At 39.7% G+C, this 15,592-nt stretch overlaps 1 protein-coding gene across 1 annotated transcript in view; it reads right to left on the reverse strand.

The window, feature by feature from the left end:
- The window catches only part of LOC134539434 (serine protease HTRA2, mitochondrial), a 220,226-nt gene that overhangs the window by 31,024 nt on the left and 173,610 nt on the right, over positions 1 to 15,592 (reverse strand). The window lies entirely within an intron of this gene.

The following is a 15,592-nucleotide window of genomic DNA, read 5'->3' on the forward strand; positions in this document are numbered from 1 at the left end:
CAGGTATAGACTATCAAATAAAAAATAAAATAGTGGGCAAACTGTCGTAAAAATTGTCCCAAGAGCCCTGAAGGCCTCCAGTGTGTTTTTTTTCATGGAGTATATCGCAAACATTATTATTTTTCGCCCACTTTGTCCATTGGTACCTGTATGAATGTACCTATGTACCAGCTCTATCGGTACCAGTGGCCAAAGTGGCAAAAAAAATTGTTTGTGGTATGCTCTATGAAAACAACATATTGGAAGCCTTCAGAGGCCCTGGTGCAACCTGTACAATGGTTTGCACTCGAAATTTAATTTTTATTGATAGTACACACATGTATGAAGGTTGCCACGTAACTGCTCTATCGTTATGTTTGCACATTTTGTTGTAAAACTATGAAAACTCGGTTGGAAATTGTCGTAGTAGCGTGAAATGATTTAGACTGTTGTTGTCCCAAGCTTCTCAGCCGGCGGATAGAGCTAACTTCTTCTCAGTTAAAAATCATGTCTGTAAAGTCAGATTCATACATATTTTCAAAAGAGCATCAACCAGATGACTTTAGGATCAGGGGCAAAAATCTCTAGGATTCCCAAGGGGGGCACACGGAATTGTGTTTCGCAGTTTTTTTGAGTTACGGTTTTGCGAACGCAAGCGGGCCCTCCTCAAAGAGGGGGGCTTTTTGATTCCCCTGGCCCCCTCGGGATCTACGCGCATGTTTGGGATAATAATGTAAATTCGTAAGATAAGTAAAACTTTTATTTAAAAAAAAATGTAATTTATCATAGTAATGACTACTCACTTGTGACAGTTCGTGCGTGAATGGATTCACACTAAAGTAAGAGCTAATTCTGTATTAATTTTCATCCATTCAATTTCACTTCCGTTTGTATTAGCACTCGTTCTCACTTATCAAGTGTACAGAAATTATGTGCAGGTCTTCAGTATGCAAGAAATGCGCGCATAGAGTTTGTATTCAAACTATTATGCAAAATTCTATGCTGTGACATTGGAGGGGACAAGAAAAAGCGACAAGCTTTTCTTATCAATAACATATTGCTCTATTCCGAGCATGTTGAGCCCTGGTAGCTATGATGTGTTGTAAAAACATTTGGTGCACCATTATACTGTGTGAAACATTTCTGAAGTGATCGAAATGACAATCTATATGCCTTTATTTAAAAAAATAAAGTTAACAATATGTTCTCAGTGTTGCACATTGGGGACATGAAATAACTTATTATTACGTCTGTCAGTTTTTCAGGCATAAATGAAAATTTGAAATAGCTTTCTAATAATCAATGTGGGCTTTTCGAGGTACGAGTCACGTTGAAGTGGTAGTTTGTACAAACGTTTCCCTCTGTATTACAGCAGGCATCATCAGGGTTGAGAGACTGTTGATTTCTCAACCCTGATTATGCAACAAACTAGAAAGCCTTAAGAAATTTACTGAACTAATTGTTATAAATAAATTTCCTTATACTACTTTGACTCCCCTTTCCTATCGCAGAACTAACAAAGATGCTCTTTTTGTACAAAATTGTTACATTTCAAAAATTAAATGTCAGTATCTTACTGGTATGAAATTCCACAATCAACAGTCGTTTACAATCAACCTTGTGTACAGTTAAAAAGCTTATTCACAGACTTATCTCAAATTTTAATAAACTTTATTTGAAGTTTTTCATTTAAGTAATTGTTCTACTTTAATCGACCAGTTCCTTTTTTTATACATTTGTGTTTTTATTTATACTTTTATATTATTGTATTCATAATATAAAGTTTTTAACCGCGAAGTTTTTTGAAAATGGAAAATTGATACATGTTAGCCTATTCTTTGATCATTGAAATTATATTCTTCATATTTTTTTTTGTTTTCATTGTTCATACACTGTGTTATTTTGTGTTTTTCTGTTTATAGTGTTCTATATTTGATTGTTTTTGTTTGACCACTGCTGATACATGGTACGGTTGCTCTCATATGTTGTCCAATTACGGATGTATTTTCTTTTATTGGTACCGACGGGGGGTATGTGTCCATTTATTTGTAGTGATAAACTTGTATTTTTATCTGTATGTGTCGTGTCCTCCGAACAGGACCCTGACTTTTGCTGTGGATGTTAAAAATCTAAAAAATAAAAAAAATAAAAACTTTTCACGGATCAACCTCGAAAGCCAAAATAATTTATTAGAAAATTTCCTCGAAATCCTGGCATCTATGTACTTGTCCAACAGTGTTCTGACTTGGCTGGCTGGCAGCCTGGCGGGAAATGACGATAGTCGCCCCCTAACAACCAGTTATACCCAAAACCCCCAATGCGGACAAAAATGTCCAAGTGCCCGCCCTTGCTTACTAGATATTTTCTACTCTGTCCAACTCTTCTTCCGGAACCACCATTCTGTTTCCTGTAATCAACCTGCTTGTCAATAATGCATGAAATTTTGCATCCCGCAGCTAAGTTCCCAGGGTTTTCCCTGTGAACATGCAGGTTTTACCTGGGCCCATCTTATCTAGTTTATAGTCTAGAATAGTCAGTGAGGGGAGTTAGTCATGGCGCCAATCGCTGCCATGGCTGGCCAAATCCCCCTCCTAGCACATGATGCATGCTCCCTCTCCCGCAAGGCTTAAACCCTTGCATGATTAGAGCGTATATAGGCTTCGGCCTGAGACGCACTTAGAGTTTATCCCTAACCCAGACCCCTCCCAAATACACTTTAGTTTTAATTTAGGTGAGGAGAAAAAAAATTTGTGTTCTGACTCGTGGACGACTGTGTGCTGGCTGCGAAATGGGGGGTGAACATGACGGGAGGAGGGACAGGCGCCGGAGAGCTCAACGACCGCCTCCAGGGTCGCGGCTGTGACACTGGCCCGCCGCCGCCCACTGCCGCCCACCGCCGCCCACTGCCGCCCCCGCGGCGGCGGCACCCGCCCACCGGCCCATCCCCGTGACTCACGAGGACGCCCTAATCAGTCGGGCCAGCTTGACTCGGCGGCGCGCACAGCTTTCAATTAGGTTCAAGCGAGATCTCCTGCCTGATCCTTCGGGGCCTTCGCCATCAAAAAACTGGGAACACCCTTCAAATCCCTAAATGCTTTCTGTGATCTTGTCTTTATCTACATACATAATCCCAACCTAAGCCTTAACATAACACTGAAAACAAAGACAGCCTGCGTCCACTTCAAACCAATTCTCTTCACAATCGTCATTTTCGGTTTCGTTTTTTTTATTTTTAGTTTGACATTTTTTTCACATCAAAACTACTACATCTCAAACAATGCTCATTTAACACACATTTCTCCCCTAACATCAAACATATTCGTGTGATGACTTCCAAATTGACGTTTTAATAAAATTGAATGAATCTAGACGATATGGAAGGTGTGTTTGCTTCAAATTTACATCACAAGATGACAGAAATAAAAACATCAGAGGGTAAAGTTATAGCTGTCATAATATTTAGTCCTGCCTGGTTAATGAAATCAGCATATTCTCTAGTTTATTTAGTATTACTTTGAAAAAAAGCTCAGCTTAGCTATATTGTTGGCGTGCAAGTACGGTACTGGACCAAGTATTTGTGGGTTTGGAGTTTACTATGTTCATGCGATGAGTAAAACAATGCTACTGTCACACGAACAGACAGCCTAAAGTTCACAAGTATGAAATCCACAATCACAAACCGAACAGTGCCGAAGCTACCGGAAGTAAACGGTTAGGTTAGACTACGTTCGGTCAGTAATAAATAATAGTTATTTTTTTCCGCAGCAAGTTAGCTTAGGTTATGATCGACTTAGTAGCCAAGCGGTCAAAAGTGTTTTTTTTTTTCCACGAGCGATCCAAGTGCAAGAAATCAGCAAACTTCGGAGAACTTCGGAACTGTTCGGGTGTGGCTCTCATCCTTGTGAATTGCACGCTCCCCTTCTACGAACTCTTGAGCCCTCAGTTTAGAACTCCGTGACGTTAAGAGCGAGGAATAACTACGCTTGTGCTTGTGATACGTCATTGTGTGTGATACCCAAACTGAAAACATCACCAAAAGTAGGCCTACATTAATATCGTTCAGACACAACGTAAATATATTTTATCTTTGCAAGTTCAAATAAATACAGTTCTAGTATCAATTTAAACTTTACAAGAGGTCCTATTATGACAGAGGAAAACTGTTTAACAATGATACAATTAAAATAAATCTTAATAAAAAAATGGTTGTCTGTAAAGTCAGTTTACGGACGATAGTTTAACGTGACGTCATAACAAAACATTGATGAAATGATTGCATACTTTTATGAATAAAATCGAATCATTTTTATTGAATTATCACTATTTTGTATGGATACAAAGAAGGAGTGAAATGAAATCTACAATTTAATTGATAAATTTACTTTTATTTGCACTCATTAATTCAAATATGTTTATTACTTTAACGAAGAGATTATTTTAACTATAAATTTTATACATGTTTGCTATTTAACTTCTTCCAATCTGTGTTGTTATGTTAAGGATAGGACGATGATAGGAAAAGTAGGAAACGAATGGGAGTGTTCCAAGTTTAAAGTGCCTCGAAAAAACAAATCGATGGTTGTTCCAATCGAGTGGAAGAGAGACAGATGCAGCGCAAGCGTACAATGAGCGTAACGGGACAAAGCGTAACGGGAAAATGTGCGTAACGAGACAATGAATCATCCTTTTTCGTGCAAGCAGCCGGCGTTCATCGATTTATTAGACGTTGGTCACTTCAAAATTCGGCAAGGCGAAGTCTCTAGGTTTGATGTGCACGAGGCCATACTGGCATTACCACACGGATACCAACAGCGTGAAGCCGCTTTATGCTCAGCTGATGGTCTGCCCCGTATTTGCAAGAACACCCAGGACATTAGGTAAAGTGTAGAGCTTGCGTAGTGGAAGCATGTTGAAAGGACTGTACTTCATGGGGGTGACTGTGTTCAGCGACGGGAAATCTAACTCAAGCCGGAATCACAATAGCCCGTCGCGACAGTCCGTCAGCCGCCTGGCAATTTACAACACCCAGTTCATCCGTCATAATATATATATATATATATATATATATATATATATATATATTTCATATACACGCTGCCAAATGTGGAGAAAACTTAAATTTTAGAGAAAATTTATCTTGCATAATTATATTTGTTTGACAATCATGAAAGTTATGCACTTATAATTCATAAAACTCTATTTTTTTTCACTCTGGTATTTATTTTAACATCTTCAAAATTACCTTGCGTAGTTAATTACAAATCAGACGATTTTTATTTCAAAATATTTCCTTAAAATGCGTTCAAAAATAATTTAAATAATAATTATTATATAAGCATCTAATAAATTAAACAAACTTCTAAAATAACTAAATCTGACACGCCAAACCCTTACAGAAATTTGGAGGTTATAATTTCAGCCATCCGTTCGTCAAAAGTATGAAGTTATTAACCTTTTGACGAACGGAACGACGAATGGGATTTTCCGGGCCATGTGATTGGCTGCAGGTCACACTATTGACGGACGGACTATTGCTATTCTGGCTTCATGCTTACCAACCACCATCAGGCACCGCAATGTTATGGGCGTATGTGGGGAATGAAGCAACTTCAACTACGACACAGCATGCCATATACCGACCGTTACTACATACAAGTCGAGAAAACTGGCTGATTACCACACTTCTTTTTCAATAATCAGGCAATTGTTTTACATTTTCAAACAAGTGTCGCTGCGTTTGGAAATACGTTAAATACAGTTTTGACGATCGTTTACAGTGACATATTTACTTTTAAATTTTCTCTCATAGTTTAGTTTTGCCAACAAATGTGGTTGTTAGCTCCTCCAGAAATAGTGTAGTAACCAAAATGCTAAACGTTTCTTTTTTGATTCCTCGTGTTTGGCAGAGACTTTATGTATTAACTCTTTATTATACATCCATATACACGAATACCTATTTATTATTTATTGAATTAATGGCGAAGTTAAGGCATTAAGCCTTCTCTTAAACTTAACTACAGTACTACACAACTACACAAAAAAATCGTACTTCATAAAATTATAATACTAAATTAATCTAACTTAACAGCTTAAGAAATAATGTCAGACTTTTTCACTACTAAAGGATACAAACTAAACGTAAGTTAATAACGTTAAATATTAAAATAACTCAAAACAGGAATACAACAGTTACGTGTTTACAAACGTTACGCATTCACACAAGCGGCTATAGTTGTAGTGGAATACTGGCGACAATGAACTATGTATTTCGCAAGCTCCCTTTTGAGTTTGGAGAGTTTTCGAGTCTCGCAACTCCGCAGGTTGCAGTCGCGCACCGCAGAAACAGCGGAGTTGGAACAGTGCTGCGTCTTGTGGGCGGGAACACATAGTTTAAGTTCCGATTTTGGACGTGCATTAAAACTGTGGGTATCACTTAACGAGACCCAATAACCTGGGCTAGAATTTGTCGAAATTTCACCAACAAGTGTTAAACGATTTAAAATCCGTCTTTCATAAAGTCGTAACCAACCAAACTGGTCATAATACTCAGACAGATGATCACGACACCAAAAGTTAAAAATCAGCCGTAAACATGTTTAAGGATCCTTTATAACTTTTATTGGTTGCGCTGACATTTTCATATCCTTCGACAGTTTCATTAACTCCTTTATTTTCACCACAGTGTAAAAATAAATTATAAATTTAGTTAATATAAGTAATGGGCAGCATTACGGTAGTCTGGGCCTCTTCGATTGTCCGGTGTTCGATACCTGGCTAAAGAGTCCGGATAGCGAGATTAATCATTGCTGCGATGACGATACAGCTTGAGGCATACCCTGTAGCGGTGTTGTCTAAACCAACAACTGGTCTGAGAACATTCTAAGTGGCAACAATGTGATATCTTCTCACTTTTTCAGCTGTCAAGAATCTACCCGTCCACATCGGCAACCAGCACAGCAGGTGCGAGCGATGGGTTGCATAACGACCCAGGCGTTGCCACGATCTGGTCACGGTTTTTTTTTTCATGGCGAATTTTTCTCCGGAGGATACGTGGAAGTCTGGTGCTAGTTTTCTTTTTCTCTTCAGAACTGTCAAATTTGAGAGCAAGCTACTACACGGAAACAAAAATTGTGTACTTTTACAAACAAAAATATTTTTTGAAACCAGTAGCCAAGAAATAGTTTGTGATACTAAACGAAAGGTATTGCAACTTTTTACACCACATGACTATGATTATTTTTGCATATATAAAATACGTTTTTAGAGATAATAGTATTTCTTACAAAAATTAGGACATAAATTTATTCTTCAAGTTATGTTTCATTCGAGCACACTTTTTTTTTTTTTTAAATCTTGGGAAAGATAAACGAATATTCAATGTATAAACTTTATAATTTTTTTTTAAATTATGCTTATTAATGTGCGCAGTTAATACTGTAAATATATTTAGGGAACGGTTTACAAATAATATTTTTAACTATTGGAGGCCCGGGTAAGAATCCGAACCCAGTATTGCTGCGAAAATTATTTCTGCAGTGATACGGTTGTTTTCATGCGAAAGTACAAAATTTACAAATGTATGTAATCTGACATGAATATTCCTGTTCCACTTACAAAAAAAATGGAATGTACAGTGTTGGACACGAGAGGGGCGGCTGGCGGACACGGACAAATAAGGCGACGGCCCGTGAGGGGAAAGGGGAGGGGAGGGAGCTGGTGTCCGTGAGACAGTTGGCAGAGTTCTCCCACTCTCCACGCCAACCTTTTTTTATTTTTTTTATTTGGTATCCCCTGGGTCGTGTTCCGTTTGCCTGCGCAGAGTCTTTTTTTGCCGCGCGCGAGCCTGCGCGTGGATCGAAGAGGCGTGCGTTACGCCTACACGCAGACACGCACACGACTCATAACACTTCACGGCTGTCTCCGAATGCATAGCGCACACGTTCCGTACATACATTAGCACGTGCAGCCGCGAAGGAAAAGAGTCATCTCTAAGAGATGGATGATATCCGCGAATACGTCTACTGCTATCACCACCTATGGACAGATGGTCGTGCTAGTGTGCACGTAGCCGTTTTGAGTCGTGATATCTATGGAGACACGGCGAAACGTGAGCAACAACGACCGCTGGCAAAGAGAGATTCAAAGTTTTAATGTAGCGTGAATATTATCAAATGGTTAGGGATTGAAATAGGAAAAAAAGAGTTAAAAATCCATAAATACTATATCTATTCATAACGAGCATTAATTTGAATTACACATATTAACGTTTTTATTCGTCTCAAATCTTACGCCAAAACTCTGAAGTAATATTATGTACAAAAAAAAAAAACACGTTTCCGAAGTTATTGGATGCAGGGAAGGATCAGGGGATGCGAGCGTCGCATCCTTAGAAATCTCAAGCTTTTTGGACGCATCCCTTGTTAAGAACTAGAAAACAACTCACCACGATGCTCTTTTAATGCTTATGATAGTTCTAAGGACTACGTCAAGTTATGATGGTTTTAAGTAGTGATCTTCTACGTTACGAAGTGTTTAAGTTGTATGGTCGACGTTGTGACGTTGGTTCTACGTTCCACACAAGTTCTGAGGTAGGTGTGTGAATGTTTTTCGAGACGATTCTAAGACATGACTGTTTCAAGTTGTGACTTTCTGAGTTAACGCGTACATCCCGCACTTGCAGCTCACGCGCCAAGATCTGCAGCAAGCTGGGAGCGGCGGCGGAGGCGACGCGCACGAAGTACGCTGCGAAATGCAGCAAACGGCGCTCGTTGGACGGCCGTGGAAAGAAGGGGTAGTGGGGGAGGGTGGTTGCGCCATGTCCGAGGAAAGGGGGGAAAGGCACGCACGTAGTCCCAGACGACTTTTGCCTCACGTGATAGCCGGCAACCTTCCACGCTGCACCTTTCCCCCTCCTGACCACTCCGCAGTCAAAGCGACGTCTGGAAGCCAGCCTCCAGACTTGGTTGCTACGCTGGACAAGTGAAGAGTGAGGGAAAACGATCGTGGGTAAAAAGAGGGGGGGGGGGGGAGAAAGGATAGTCTGCGTCGGAGGAAATATAAACTGTAACGTTCCGTTACCCAATCACTGGAAACAGCTATTACTAAGAGACCTGCAAAATTCGCGGATTCATTCGGTGATAGGCTAGAATTCAAACACATATACCTCTTAGATAATTTTGCTATTGGCTTACTGTTAATCTGGACGAATCTCAACCAGTTATAAACAGGGCCGGCGCGTCCATATAGGCGAACTAGGCAACCGCCTAGGGCGCCAAGTAGCTGGGGGCGGCGCAGCACGACACATAACAGCTGATATAATATGTTTAACGATTATTGAAACTAGATGAAAATGGATTTTTGTAACAGTTTGGAATGTTTATATTGTAAGTAAATATTTAAAGTCCACGGTGACCTGTTTATGATTTGTAATAAGTAAAAAAGTAAAAAAAAAAACACACACACAAGCCTGCTAACATTTGATTGTTGACAAAATTTTAGGCTTACGTGATGTATTTTTAGACAAAGAAATTTTTTTTGGGGTGTCCGGCCGAGGGGGGGGGGGATTAAGGTTTTTCGCCTAGGGCGCCAATTTACCTTGCACCGGCCCTGGTTATAAACCCTCAACTAAAGAACGATCGAATCACAGACAAACCAGCTGAGACGACTTACAAGTCGGCAGCCAATGAACTGGCGTTATTTGCCCGAGTATACAGGGGTATGTGCAGTCTATCCTGGACGCCATCGAAACCGCGAATTTTTCTGGTCTCTAGCCATTACATACTTTCATTCTAATGACCAGTGGTCACTTAGCAGCAGCCTAGAATTTTAGCACGGGAACTCCCGAAGATCCTCAATCTGGCGTACGTGCCTATAATTTACTGTTGTAACCATCATGAACTGTAGATGAATGTTTTTTTTTATCAATTGAATAAGTGTATGTTTAATAGTTTTTAGAATCTTCAAAGCCGTTGTAATTTTAACCATAGCATGAACTAAGAGTATGTTATCATGTGGTATATAGTTCTAAATCTACAGTTCTTACGTAGTCTTTTCTTCCCGTAAAAATATCCTCTTAGTTTTCAACAAAGCTAATATGAAAGGTCAAATCTAAATACCACTAACACGATTTAATGTTCTCAATTCGTGTTAAGACTGAAATACAAAATGACCTAAGGTTCTTAAAACTATTAAGTAATAACTTATTAAACTGATCTAAAAGTTTATTAAACAGTCATCGATTGTTACGTTAAGAATTTATTACAAAGCATGAGCAAAATAATAAAATTATAAATGCACAATAATTTCGGATGCCATCCCCTAACGAAATTTTCGACCCGAAGAATTTCATCCAGTTTCCATACCGTCTTGGCAATGGCTCAAAAGTCATAGGCACTATTACTTAAATTGTGGAAAAAAATTTCTGATTAAAATAACTTCACATCTTCTACCAGAATCCAGTTAAGGGATGTAATAACGCCCTGTCACTGCGAAAGGCAACGGCAAGTCGTCGTAGACTCACCTTGCCAAAAACAATCACACATGCGTAGCGATTTCCACCAGCCTAGCTTGTTTCATCGTTGTCCAGTAATCCCCAGTTTACGTATACACACAAGGTGTTTCACAACTCAACGTCAAGCTGAGAACAGTCGATAAGCCAATTAATCACATTTCTTATTTAAAAAATCCAAAATTAAAAAATAACCGTAATTTTAGAGTTTTATTAATTTTTTTTAAGTGTTAAAATCTCCCACGCTGCACCAAATTGTTAAATACAGTGTCTCTTCAAATTTTTGTTTCGCAATCATCAATCACTCTACTATCGATTACAATTCAAAGCAAAATCAAACGACATATTCGGAATTTTTTTTAAAACTTGTAGCTTTGACGTCATACTGTAAAAAAAAAGTTCATCTTTCCAGATAACGTCTTAACGAAAAACCATAGGAACGACTGCAGCATGTGTTTTTTCCCGTCTAGATCTACAAAAAAATTGGTTGTCTGTAAAGTCGGTTTACGGGCGATAGTTTAACGTGACGTCATAATAAAAAATGATGAAATGATTGCATACTTTTATGAATAAAATTGAATCATTTTTATTTTAATAATAAAAGAATAAATACTTGAAATTATACTAGAAATCAGATTTTTAAAATGCAAGAATAATTAACCTTTATTGCCGAAATTGTTGTTGTAATAAGCAATAAAAAAAAAACATTAACTTTTCACTTCACTTTATAAACAGTCGACGAAACAGTTCACGTGGTAGATGTAAGTTGTGTGCTGCCGCTGTCTTTCTTCTCCTCGGACGCATAGGCCAATCGAGTGGAAGAGAGATAGATGCGGCGCAAGCGTACAACGAGCGTAACGGGACACAGCGTAACGGAACAACATGCATAACGGGACACTTTTTCGTGCGTTTCAGCCGGCGTTCATCGATTTATTAGACGTTTTCACGTCAAAAAAGTTCATCTTTCCAGATAACGTGTTGACGAAAAACGTTAAGTTGCACCATAGGAACGACTGCAGCATGTGTTTTTTTCCCCCTCTAGGTTCTACAATAATATTAATAATAATAATGAAAAGGAAAGATAAAATCCGAAATGGCCGCCACATCTCCCGGACGGAGGCCGGAGCCGACGGGGCCGCCCCGTGTCCGCGACTTGGGCGTGGTCCCGTTTGCCCGGCGTCCCTCGGCGCCCGTGTTGCGGTGAAGGCGCGGAAGAGCGAGAGGGAGACGGAGAAGTTGCCCGCTCCAAGGTCGGCGGCCGCGACCTTGGTCTGTCGGCGGGGGCACCACTCCGGGCGCAGCAGTTGATCCCATTACTCCGGTCCACCTTGCCGCGGCGACCTACCCGAGTCTCACCCCCCCCCCCTCCAGTCCTCGTCGCTGGACCCCGTCCACACGCAGCTCTGCCGTCCGGCCGGCTCGACGGCGCCTGCTGCTTCCACAGTTTCACGGAAACCTAACAAACGGCAACCGGTGAGATTCCACGGCCAGAATTTACACACACAATAAAAAAATAAAAAAAATATTGGTTGTCTGTAAAGTCGGTTTACGGACGATAGTTTAACGTGACAAACGTCATAACAAAACCTTTAACGAAATCGGCGCAAGCTTACAATGAGCGTAACGGGACAATGTGCGTAACGGGACACTTTTTAGTGCGTGCAGCCGGCGTTCATAGATTTATTAGACTTTGTCACGTCAATAAACGACAAACAAAATATTCTTCCACTTGAAACAATCTTCAACGGTTTTTTAGAGCATAAACAAACCACCGAAGCCAAGTACTCGGCTTCTATCGGTCGCAATGAGCACCGTTAACTGGAAGAGCTCAGCACTGCCGAGCTAATCCGTTAAGATACGTCCTCCGTTTACGTGTCGTTGTGGAACGGGTTTAAGGAAGGCGCACACGCAGAATGAGGCACGACACGACATTTTTTGTATGAAAGCCAATGCACACGGAATCACACGCGGCACGACGCCACAAAACTGTCGCGATCAGAAACGAGGCGACAGCATCGAATGAGACTGTTCGATGTCTGCAACGTTCTGCGCATGCGCGAACACGGGAAAAAAAAAAAAAAAAAAAAAAAAAATATATATATATATATATATATATATATATAATCAAAGGCATGCAGTAGTGTATTTATAGCTAACTAGTTAAATACTGTTTTTCAGTGTTACATTATGATCTATTTTATATGATCCATCTTTGAAGGATTATCACGATAACCATTTAATTTCAAGAATAACTTGGGAAGAAATAAGGTAACGAAAGGGGGATGGAAAGGTACAATATTTTGGGAATCCTGGAATCGAAGATCAAGGATAAAATCTGAACTACTCATCATATTTCTTTGCGGTTTGTTTTGCCAACTAGATAATTTAATTACAGAGGGTTGTGTGTACAGCAGTGGCCACAATAATGCATAGTTTTATAGAAAAAAATTAAATAACTTTATGCAGAAATAAGGGGTATTAGCCACAAAATTAAAAATTATACAAAAATGTAATTTTTATATTGTGTAATATAATATTATCTAGAACTCTATTATAATCAAAGTGAAAAAACACTTGATCGCTGAATTTTAAAGGAATTTTAACCAATTAAAACCTGCCATGCAACATTTAGGTAAGGAAGGACACGCTTGTTGAGCAATTACGTAAAATTTTGTATTATAGAGCTCTAGATAATATTGTATTACACCATTCAAAAATTATATTTTAGTATAATTTATAATTTTGTGGCTAATACCCCTTATTTCTGCATAAAGTTATTTTTTTTTCTTCTAAAAAACTATGCATTATTGTGGCCACTGCTGTACACACAACCCTCTGCAATTAAATTATCTAGTTGGCAAAACAAACCGCAAAGAAATATGATGAGTAGTTCAGATTTTATCCTTGATATTCGATTCCAGCATTCCCAAGATATTTTACCTTTCCATTCCCCTTAAGTTGTCGCGTCTTGCGTCGCGACAGGTCGCGTCGCGTCCTATATGATTCTGTGTGCGACCAGCCCTAAAAGCGCGCGCGGCACCGAAGCAAGACACGGAAGGAGCAAGAAGTCCAGCAAACACATTTCAGTGTACCGCTCTTAAGGGCGACATTGGCTCACGTATCTCACGCCTCTTCGCCTCTACGAACCTGCGCACCGAACTGGCATGCAGTCATTCGCGTCGGCGATGCGCCTCTGTGGGACTTCGAGGCTCGTTGATTGTTTAGTTTCTTTCGTCATTACTTCTATTAAGGACTATTTATAATATTCTAACTCAATACCCTCCCTCGCATTTGTTTTTTCTGTCACCAAAAATTGTTAAACAGATATTCACTTAGTGTTATGTCATGGTTTAAAAAAGCTGCACAATTGATGGTATTGCAAGAATTGCACGCCTTTATACCAACAGATCCCTCTAATCTCTAATTTTATTCCATTTCGATTTGTGGTGTATTCAAAGCAGTCACCTGATTATATAGTTGACGTGTGATGGCTGTCGATGACTGCGAATGAACATCCAGACCGTCTTCGTGGAGTGAGTCATTCGTCACCTTAGCGCATATAAGACGTGTTTTTTTTTAAAGTGAGTACCGTGTTAAAATAAAAAAGTAGACTTTTTACTAACAATTTTATTTTTACGGAAAACCTGTACCTTAGAGTATACTTTTCTACATAATTTCAACCAATATTAAGGCATTTATCGTATCGTACTATCAGCTTTTGAATCTCAATGTCATGGAAGACTGGCGCCTGATTTAACAACCACTGATGTGTTGACCCGTCATCGCTGACCCTGCAGAAGCTTCTTCGCACGCAGAAACGCGAGGCAGTCTCCGGGCGCTAGATCGGGAAAGTTGGATTGTGATCCAGCTGTTCCCGGTGAAACGACGCGATGAGATCTCGACCATTCCATCGGTCACAATGTTTTCTCCGTACACTTCACTGATCCGACGATGAATTTCGGCCGCTCTCACGCCTTCAGCACCAAGAAAAAGATAACAACAGCGCGTATTTCACAATCGGCGGGATTCTCAATCGGCGGAGGCATGTTAAATGCTCGCAAGCAAATGTGAACACTCTCGAATGTTTCCGTAATGGCGTCTGTGGCTCACCAAAATATGAAGGTACACATGCCGACCACAGCATTGCAGTGGCCGAATTTCGAAACAGCAGATAACAACAACAACAACAACAACAACAACAACAACAACAACAAAATACCTCCTTACTTTAGTGTAACACAATGTGGAAGATGTATCCCTCACAGAAAAATAAATAAATAGCATAAATGAATTAGGGCTTGATGCATCGTTGACATCGAGATCATCGGAGAGACAAACGGGAGTACCCCGAGAAAACTCACCGGCTGACGGGAACGTCCACCATGGTCGAATCTCTTCGCCAATTTGTGACATGTGTGATCCAGCTGTTCACACCAGCGCATAATTTAATTTTAAAATTCAGGTCATGACCCCAAAGGCGTAACAATAATGCGGTACGCAGGGCTATGCGGCAAAATACGTGGGTTGGATTGCAAACCTCCGCTACTATTCAGTTCACAAGCATCGAGTCTGGTGTAAAAGATTCCCTTCCCCATCTTACCTAACTTTCCTAGTGCTTTGTTTCTGATCTTGCGTTGAAGTCTCCACGAATTTTATATGTCCCGTGCGTGATTTTAGAAAGAATTTTTTTTTTATTGAGGATGGTTTTCGAACAACTTGGATACAATCCCAGTGATAGTAAATTTTGAATCATGTAATCGCCTGGGCTGTAGCCTTCGAAGCGCGAAGAAGAGCTAAAGTACGACTATCTCTATCAATTGCAATTAATATCGATAATACATAGTATCGGACACATTAAATAAAACTAGAATTACAGTTTTAGTAAATAAAATCAAGGAAACATGTCAATTTGTTCCTGTTTCAGAAAGAGGACGATGAAGCGAAATTAATAATAATAAAAAAATAAGCGACACCATTTAGGTTGGAATCTAAATGATGCTTTGAAATAGACACGATGGACGCGACACGAATGAAATAATTTTCTAACCAATTAAGTTCGAGACATCTCTGTCACAACTTGAAGTACCGCGTTTTGTAATCCATTAC

Source organism: Bacillus rossius, chromosome 15, assembly GCF_032445375.1.
Source record: "Bacillus rossius redtenbacheri isolate Brsri chromosome 15, Brsri_v3, whole genome shotgun sequence".
Taxonomy (NCBI): Eukaryota; Metazoa; Arthropoda; class Insecta; order Phasmatodea; family Bacillidae; genus Bacillus; species Bacillus rossius.